Genomic DNA, 9,705 nt, shown 5'->3' with positions numbered 1-9,705 from the left:
TCCTACCCCCGCTGTTGTTAAGGGTTAATTTATGGGTTTAATTCAGCCTGAAACACTACAGGTACAAATTTCCAAAAGTAACCATTTGTAAGCTTGTTTCTTTTACCCACTCCCATCTTCATTCTGATTATCATGAAGGTACACTCCAAGAAATTACATGTAATCACCAATTCATCAAAATACTACGAAAGGCAAAAAATATATAGATTAATTAAAAATGGAAAACACAAGATGCACGTGTTAAATTGTTGAAGCAGCTTTAGACCTCCCCCTGACGCTCCAGGGCCACCCAAATAAAAAAGACCTAAATCATAGTTTGTGGTGGTTTCATTTTGCCTTATGTTTGTTTGTTTTTCTATTTAAGCCTAAGTGTTTCTTCCAGCCTATGGCTGTTTCATTTGTTTTTGGCCTTTAAAAACTAGGAGATATGAACCAGGTGCAATGGCACACATCTACAATTCCATTGAATTGGGGGGTTGAGGCAGGAGGATCACAAGTTCAAGGTCAGCTCAACAGCAAGACCCTCAGCAACTTAGACTCTATGTCAAAATAACTTATGACTGCCACAGTCTGGCTGGGCACAAAATAACCAAGGTGCCACACAGCCTTGTAGGTTCAAAACAGGAACTCCTTTATTCTCCACACTCCTGCAAACACCACCCACGAGGCCTTCTCTCGGGACACCCCCACACACCAACCGGAAATCCCTCTCCGGGCCCTTCCCCAACCAATGGGAACTCTCCGGGAATCCTCGGGAGAACTCCAAAGTAGCGGCCTAGGCGGACAGCAGGGGTCTAATATACACAGCTTAACATAACCATTATCATCTCAATGGCTTGCTGGCGTCACCTCTCAACCACTCCGTTCTGGCAAAAATGCCATGCATCATTCGGACTCGTGGCTATGGCTCTCAGCATATGATCTTTATGCCTCAGCCTCCTGAGCTGCTGGGCTTACAGGGATCCTCCAGTGCACCCATGCACATTTAGTTTTTAAAAAATGTTTAGGCTTTTAAAAGTAACTCATGCTCAGGAAAAATGATTAGATTTTCATGCTCAGGATAAAATTTAAGCAGTTGGAAAGTATGTTCAGTAAGTGCTCTGAGACATCCAGGCTATATCCTGGGGCACAAGATCCATAGGAACATCCCTCAACTGAGTCAAGTCTGTAGTTTCATTTATAATATTGTACCAGTGTTCATTTCTTGGTTCTTACAGACGTTATCATGGATTTACAAGATGTTAAACTGGGTCAAGGGTATATGGGAACTTTATCTTGGAAACTCAAAATTATTTCAAAATAAGAAGTTTTAAAGTGAAAAATAATATATACAAAATGTGGAAGTCTTCTCTCTCATAACCCTTAGTCTTTCAAGGTCCTTCTTCAGACAATCCCTGTAATCAGTCTTAATAAGTTCGTATACAAGCATATTTGCACATACGCCTTTTTATGTTCTTGAGACAGGGTCATGCTACATTGCCTAGATGGCAGTGATTCCTGACTCAGGTGGTCCCCAGCTTCAAGCTCTGAGTAGTTGGATGTACAGGCTTTTATGCCCAAGTCCAGTGACATATACCATTTATTAATGTTTATTTTTGCATTGCTGGAATGGATCCAGGGCCTACTGCTACATTCCCCATCTTTACATATATTATATATTTTAGTTGTAGTTAGACCAATACCTTTATTTTATTTATTTTTATGTGGTGCTGAGGATCGAACCCAGTGCCTCACACGTGCTAGACAAGCGCCCTAACCACTGAGCAACTACCCCAGTGCCCCCATCTTTATTTTTTGAGACAAGCTCTAACTAATTTTCTCAGGCTGGCCTAGAACTTGTGATCTTCCTGCCTCAGCTTTCCCAGATTGCTGCCTGTCCTACATGTTCTATTTAAAATGCAAATAGTAACATTCTGTTCACGTTGTTCCCGAGGCTCACTTTTTGGTTCCAATTGTTCTTAGTTCCTGTAGACCAACCTCCTTTTTAATGCCAAGAATACATGCTCTACAATTTCTTTAATCAGATCCTCATTAATGGACACTTTGAATACTTAGTATTTCTGCTATTAGTAGCAATGCTTCAAATAACATTTTAAAAAAATTTTTTAAAAATTGGTTCATAAGTTATACATTAGGATTTATGCTGGGAGCCATTAGCCAAGTAGGTATGACAATTTCCTTGCCAGCGTACCCCATGTTGCTGACATGTTGCAGTGACATTGAATGTAGGTGACCTTGCTCAAGGACCAAGGCAGATTAGGGTGTTCCCGGTTTTAAGATAATCGTGTTTAGGGCGTTTCCAGTTTAGGTTCCAGGTTTAAGGTTTAAGATTATTCCTGCTGGGAATAGGGCATATCCTGCTGCCTGAGTTCCCCTTGAGTTCTCACGGGATTCAGACTGTATATTTTGGAGATAGAAGCCCAGTGGAGGTGGATTTGGGCAGAGAACGTGGATTTGGGCAGAGAACGTGGATTTCCCCAGAACGTGATTGTAGACGGCTGGTGTGAGTTCGGGAATAAAGAGTTGCTGTTTGAATCTACAAGCTGTGTGGTGGCTCGTGATTGTGTGCCCAGCCAGACTGCGGCAGATTTATTTTGACATAATCATAAATGCATGCAGTATAGTTTGCTCCAATTAAGTTCCCAGTATTTACCCATCCCCTCCTCCTTCCCTGTTGCCTTTCCTCTGCTGATCTATTTACTTACCTTTTTTTTTTTTTAAGAATTGATGTCTGTGGATTTAAAAAGTGGTGGGATTCACTGTCGTATATTCATATATGTACATGGGAAAGTTAGGTCAGACTCATTCCATGTTTCCCCTTATCCCGTCCCTCTTCTTTCCCCATCAATCCCCTTTTTCTATTCCTCTGATCTTTCTCTTATGACATTGCCCCCCTTTTATTTTCTCTCTTCCCTCCAACTTTACATTAGCTTCTGCATATCAGAGAAAACATTCAACCCTTGACTTTCTGAATCTGACTTATTTTACTTAGTAGTCTAGTCTCCAGTTCCTTCCATTTACCATTTGCTGAAACGACATAATTTCATTCTTTTTCATAGAGTAATACTCCATTGTGTATATGTATCACATTTTTCTTTATCCATCTGTTGAAGGGCACCTAGATAGGTTCCATAGTCTGGTTATTGTGAATTGTGCTGATATAAACATTGATGTGACTGCATTCCTACAGTATTCTAATTTTAGATCTTAGGGATATATAGCAAGGAGTGGAATAGCTGGGTCATAAGGTGGTTCCATTCCTAGTTTTCTGAGGAATCTCCATACTGCCTTCCAGAGTGGTTGCACCAATTTGCAGTCCCACCAACAACGTATGAGTGTACCCTTTTCCCCACATCCTCACCAAATACTTTTTATTGTTTATATTGATAATTGCCATTATGACTAGAGATGAAATTTCAATGTGATTTTTATTTGCATTTCCCTAGTTGCTAGAGATGTTGAACATTTTTTCTTATATCATTTAAATAATATCTTTTTAAAAAGTAGATGGACACAATATATTTTATTTATTAGTTTTTTTATGTGGTGCTGAGCATCAAACCCAGTGCCTCACGCATGTGAGGCAAGTGCTCAACCACTGAGCCACAACCCGAGCCCTGAAATAATATCTTCAAGTTGCTGGGTGCAGTGGGCACATGCCTCTAATCCCAGTGATTTGGGAGACTGAGGCAGGAGGATTGCAAGTTTGAGATCAGCTTCAGCAAATTAGTGAGACCCTGTCTCAATGAAATAAAAAAAATACAAAAAGGACTGGTGGTGTAGCTCAAAAGTAGAGCACCTCTGTGTCCAATCCCCAATATCAACTAAATTAAATTAAATTATATATCTTAATTTTTATGTCTGTGTACAAATGCATTTAACAAGCGATAAAGTGCTTACTCTGCGAGAGCATGCCTGGTTCTGATTTTGAATTGATTTTGGCAGCGCAAAACCCCCTTCTGAAGAGAAAGTATTAATGTCTACAACACTAGACAGGGCTGTTTCCTGCGCCTCGCCAACACAGTCATTCAGACTTTAGGCGTTGCCAATCTGATGGTTAATTTGTATGTTTATTGTGATCAAGCTTAAGCGGCTTTTCACACATTTAAAGCCTTTTCATTAAAAAATACTACTTGTTCTTGGTAGTATTTCCCCCAAGTTGTATGTCCTTGATCATGTATGTATATATATATATTATATGTACATATGTGTATGATCCACTGTCGTATGTTCGTATATATGGACATGTGTATGAATGTATGTTACATATGACTAAGACCACTTAGGCAAGGGGCTTTAGACATTTATTGAAAGACTGCTTCGTGCTGAGTGCTGATTGGGTTCCGAGCAAACGTGACATTGGGGGCTGGCTGCCTTCCGGTGTTCACAGCTCACTTTTGGCTTTGTGGCACTCAGGAAGTCCTTCCCCACCTAGGTGATTTCATTTAATCTTTTGAAAACTGAGTGAGATGCCAGGAGCCATCTCCTGTTCACAGGTCCCCTGATGTGTCCTTGCCGACAATAGATTCCCCTGAAATAACCGAGCTGGCAGGGGGTCTCTCCTCAAAGTGGATCCTGCCGCTAAGGAGTGTAGGCTCTCTTGTGCCTCCAGGGCATTTTAGGAGACATTCCTTTGTGTTCTGGGTGCTTTTTCCGGCTGTTCCCAAGTATTTTATGCACCTAATCATCCTCAGACCCTCCCCACCTTTTGGAGCATGGTGGGATATTGTGAGCCAATCAGCTACCCCAGAACAAGGCTAGTGTCGGCCTGTGCAGTGCCCACGGTCTCCTAATGAGGTCTCAACCACTTCAGTGCAGGGTTTTTGGTCTTTTTTGAATACATGGAGGAGTCAGGTACAGAATAACCAAGTCGTTAACTAGCTGTGGATGTTTCTGGCACACATTGTGAATTCCCCATGAGTGTTTTGAGGTTTTCTGTGTACTCATGATCACGTGCACACACACAGACAAGGATTTGAGGCGTGGTGTCACACTTGAGTTTCTAGGTTTAAAAGCAAGCACGTGATGGGGGCTGGTGGTCTTGGTTGAATTTCTGGGGTAATGAGTGACCGAAGCGATTCATACCTTCCCAGGTGCGAGACGATTTTGAAGTTTTGGTCACAGAACCTACACCCCCATGTGTGATAAAACTACATAAAAGGAAAGTAAGGGAGGGTTGAGTAGAGCACCCAGAACACAGTTCCCTTGGAAGAGAGGAGGGACGGGACAGGGAAGAGGACCATGGGGTGAGGAGCCCACGATTGCTAAAGTCCTGACTTTTGTTGAGTGGTAGACTGTAGCTCATGCAGGACTAGCAATGAGAACGTGTTCTATACCCAATATTCAAAAAGGAATTATGGCTGGGGTGGTAGCCACAGGATCTCTGAGGAAGAGAGCCATGAGATGAGTTGGGAAAAGAGCATCCTAGGCAGTGGGGACAGCAAGTGCAAAGGCCCTGAGGCTGGAGAGAACATCCTGAGTTGGAACATGCAAGGGGAGCCAAGTTGGGCAGGAGCAGAGAAGAGAGGAAGGCCAGGCCAGGTCAGGCAAAGCGTCATGAGCCTTGATGAGGAGTCCGGATCTTAGTCCAAGGCAACGGAAAACCATGAGAAGGTCTATTAGTCTGCATTAGTCTTTATTATAACAAAATACCTTAGGCTTAATACTTTATTTTTTAAAAAAAAGGCTTCCTTAGCTCTTAGTTCCGGTGAGGACCTCACAGTGGGTGGCATCATAATGGCAGCATTGCTTTTGAGAAGGAGAGATCACTTGGTGGGACTAGAGAGGATCCTGTCACCACCTAACATCACCAGCCTGGGGACCCAGCTTCCCACATAAGCCCTCAGGAGACAGACCATATCTGAAGGGCTGGGGAGGGCTGCAGAAGGAAGGAGCGCTGACCCCGGTGGTTCTTCACGCACCGCCTCTGGCTTCTCTGTGGAGGACTGTGGGGCAAGCCAGCCAGGCGGGCCCTTCAGGCCCACGGGGGAGAGGAAATGTCCTCTGGCTGCTGTTTCCGATCGATCGTTGCTGTAACCAATGCAGCGCCTACGACAACCATAAGCTCTTTCAGTCCCGGGAGTCAGAGGTCTCAAAGTCACGGTCATCAAGGCTGTGTTTTCCCTGGAGGCTCAGGGACGGTCCATCTCCGTCTTTCCCTGCGTCTGGAAGTGGCCTGCATTCCTTGCTCTTGGCTGCCGCTTCGTCACCACCACCAACCGCCTAACAATTTCAGGGGCTGGGTGACCCAGGTTCCCTCCGTGCCAGCCCCTCCGGCTCTTCTTTCCCCTCCTCCCCCATCGTCTCTCTGACCCTCCTCCCTCCTCTCCTGGGGTACACCCTTCCCACCTCAAGATGGTTAACCACACCTGCAGGGTCCCCTTTGCCAGGTAGGGGACTGTGTCCAAAGCTCTGGAGGTTTGGACAGGTTGTCCTTGGGGGCTGCTCGGGTGGGGTGCTAGGAGGACAGAAGCAGACTGAGGGGAGCTGAGTCTCGGAGGGGGCTCTGGATGGCCCGGGAGGGGCGGCAGCGCGGGCAGCTCGAGCTTTGGTTTGGGCACCTGGACCATGCGCCGTGTCCTTGCCCTTCCACGTGCTTCATGTTGCTGATAAAACCACGTCCCAGGGGAAGCACCGCCTGTGACGTGCCATGCCTGTCCTCTCTGGAGGATCACGGACCCTCCTCCCGGGGCCAACCAGCCCAGCAGTGGGGACACCGCTCCTCGCGCTGAAGCCCCTAGTAAGCTCAGGGCTGCCGACAGCGACCTGTGGGACGATTCATGGTTCCTGAAATTAGGGATTCTAGAGATTCCACAGAGACGCGCACCAGTCCTGGCTGCACCGCCTGGTGGGTTCCACCAACGGGACCCACCCTGTCACCAGCTCCCATCCAGACCAAGCGGCACAATGTGAGGGAGCCCAGGAGCTGCCCTCCACTGGGAAGGGGCGCCACCGGCCGTGATGGGGGAAGAAATAAGCTCATCCTTATCAGTTTGACTTTCATTTTCTAAGATGAAGCCCCAGTTCCCGGTCTCTCTGAAATTTGGGTCCCACTTCAAGTGCTTTTGTCCCAGTGACCTTTTCCGGGTGCTCACGGGCTTCCTGAGCTGCTGGCTGGCCAGACGCTGAGAGCCACAGCTGGCCCCCTGCCAGGGTCCCACGGGAGGGCAGCTGAACTGGCCGGAAGTAACGCCAGGGGAAGGTCTGGGTCCAGCCGCCGGGCTCAGAAATGCAGCAGTCCCTCACCCCGCGGGGCCAGCCTCATCTTAGGACATCTGGGCACCGCCGCCCGTCCAGCTGCCACAGCATATGGAGGGCTGCAGGAGAGGCCCCGAGACCGCAAAGCCACCCTTGCCGTTCCATACGCATGAGGAGTTTGGAAGAATGTTCCCCCAGCCGTGGGGAGGGGGCAGCACGGCTGATGACCAGAGCCACTCACCCCTGACACGGGGTGGGGGTGGGGGCTGAGGACATTCCTCCCTCCAGCCCCTCAGCCGGGGGCAGGGAGGGTGGCCACAGGGCCCAGATCCAGCTTCTCCCATGTGCTCGGCCTCCTCAAGTATTTTTGAACACTTTGTTTGCCAACACTGGGGACACAGGAGTGACAGAGGCAGGTCGTGTCCCGTAGTCCCAGAGCTCCCATTGTTGGAGGACAGAAGGCTTGAAAATGGAGGAACACAATTAATTCCAGCAACATAATCTGCAGGGCCCATGTTCAAAGGCTACTCAGCATTTCCATCACCAGCTAATGACTCGCTGCAGAACGGAAGGGGATACGCTGTGCTGCTCACCGTGAGGTTGCACCCATGGGAAGAAGAGCCTCACGACAGCTTCAGCAGAGCGTCCAACCCAGCACAGGCCCTTCTGCGCCGAGGCCCTGTGACTGCGGGGGGGTTGCACGCTTGTGAAGCTGGCCTGGACATTGGGCAATGTCTGCAAATGCTTTGTCACAACTGGGAGAGGGGAAGGTCTGCTGGCATCTAGTGGACGGAGGCCAGGGATGCTGGCAAACAGCCCTCGGTGCCCAGGATGGCTCAGCTACAAAGAAAGATCTGGCCCCCGCATGCCAGCTGAGGATGAGGAATTCTGTTAATTTCAGTTTTTTTGATATAAGAAAGGGGGACCTGTAATCCCAGCGGCTCCGGAGGCTGAGGCAGGAGGATCGTGAGTTCAAAGCCAGCCTCAGCAATGTAGCGAGCCCCTAGGCAGAGCCCCTTTAAAAAAAAAAAGAGCTGGGGATGTGGCTCAGTGGTTAAGTGCCCCTGTATTCAATACCTGGTCCCCCCCCCCAAAAAAAAGGTGGGGAGTTGTTGAGAGGGTCTTATGCAGGCACACAGCCAGGGGACTTGTCTTCATCTGGAGAAGGCTTCTTGGAGAAGAGAACAGGGACAGGAGCAAAGCATGTGCATCAGCCCAGCGAGGGAGGTGCAGACAAGGGGTCTTAGGGGACCGATCCTTAACATCCTTCTATTCTTTTCTGAGGTTTGAAACCAAGTGAGAAAGAGACTCTTGAGTTAGGTCGACCAGGATGAAAATTCCACCCAAGCGTTATTTGGGGTCATGCTCAGGTCTGGCCCATCTTGCAGACATGCTGTCCCCTGCTTCCCCACGCCTGTCCTGGGCTGCAAGCCCACCAGAGGGACAAAGCTGCCCTGCTGCTCCAGAACACCTCCCCTCCCGCAGGACCAGGGCAGAAAGAGGGAGGGGGCGGCAGGCTGCCGAGGTCAGTCGTCAGCCGTGCTGCCTGGAGGGACACCAGACGGTGGCGGGGTGTCCCAGGGCAGCCTTCTCCACCTTGGCTGCCAGGAAGAGAGCCTGGGGCTTAACAAAGCTGTGCCAGGCGCTTCCAGCCCAGTGAGCCAGAGCCGCAGGTCAGGCAGGTATATTTTTAAATCTCCCTCCTCTCGAGCTGTCTTCAACTAGTCCTGGCTTTTTTATTTTTGGGTACTGGGAGTTGAACCCAGGGGTCCTTTACTGCTGAGCTACCTCCCCAGCTCTTGAAAAACTTTGAAAATATTTTGAGACCCTGTCTCAAAGTTGCTGAGGGCCACCTCAAATTGCTGAGGCTGGCCTGAAACGTGGGGTCCTCCTGCTCGACCTCCTGAACCTCTGGGCTGTCCCTGCCTTCTCGAATCCCGCATCTGCCAGGGAGGAGCACGCTCAGTGAGTCAAGATGAAGGCTACTCAGTGCTCAGTGAAAAGGAATTCTCCAGTGCTTCTGTCACCTCACTTTCTGTCCAGCTTTGTTTTCCGGGGTGGCTCATCAGAGCTTTGCTTGTGAGATTAAATACACTCCTATAATAGAAGCCAGTGGAACATTCGCATTTGAATATGAATTCTTTATGACATTCCTTGGGATAAATTAAGGTCCCAAGATTCCTTGTCACCAAAAGTGCAAGAAAATTCAAGTTCCAAGGAATTAGAGGCTGAACCCGAGTCCTCTTGGAAGAAAAAAGCAATCAGAGTCCAAGTTCATCTCCAGTTTCTTACTCTGCTCAGGCTTCGCCAGGAGAGGTGCCATGGCACTGGCTGGAGGAGGGACATCCTTTAGCCACTGCATCCTGGCTGCTCCTTGAACAAGGGCAGCTCCCTTGGGAGCTCAGAGGAGGAATGATCCCCCTGGGCCCTCCTCTTTTGAGTGGCCACGTGTCAAGGAGGCAGCTGGGCCAGCCCCACGCCCTCCATTTTCTAAGGAAGCCAGCCAAG

This window comes from Marmota monax, unplaced genomic scaffold, assembly GCF_021218885.2.
Source record: "Marmota monax isolate L192 unplaced genomic scaffold, Marmota_monax_Labrador192_F-V1.1 WCK01_AAM20220418_F8-fsc00014, whole genome shotgun sequence".
Taxonomy (NCBI): domain Eukaryota; kingdom Metazoa; phylum Chordata; class Mammalia; order Rodentia; family Sciuridae; genus Marmota; species Marmota monax.
Note: the sequence above shows the minus strand (reverse complement) of the source record.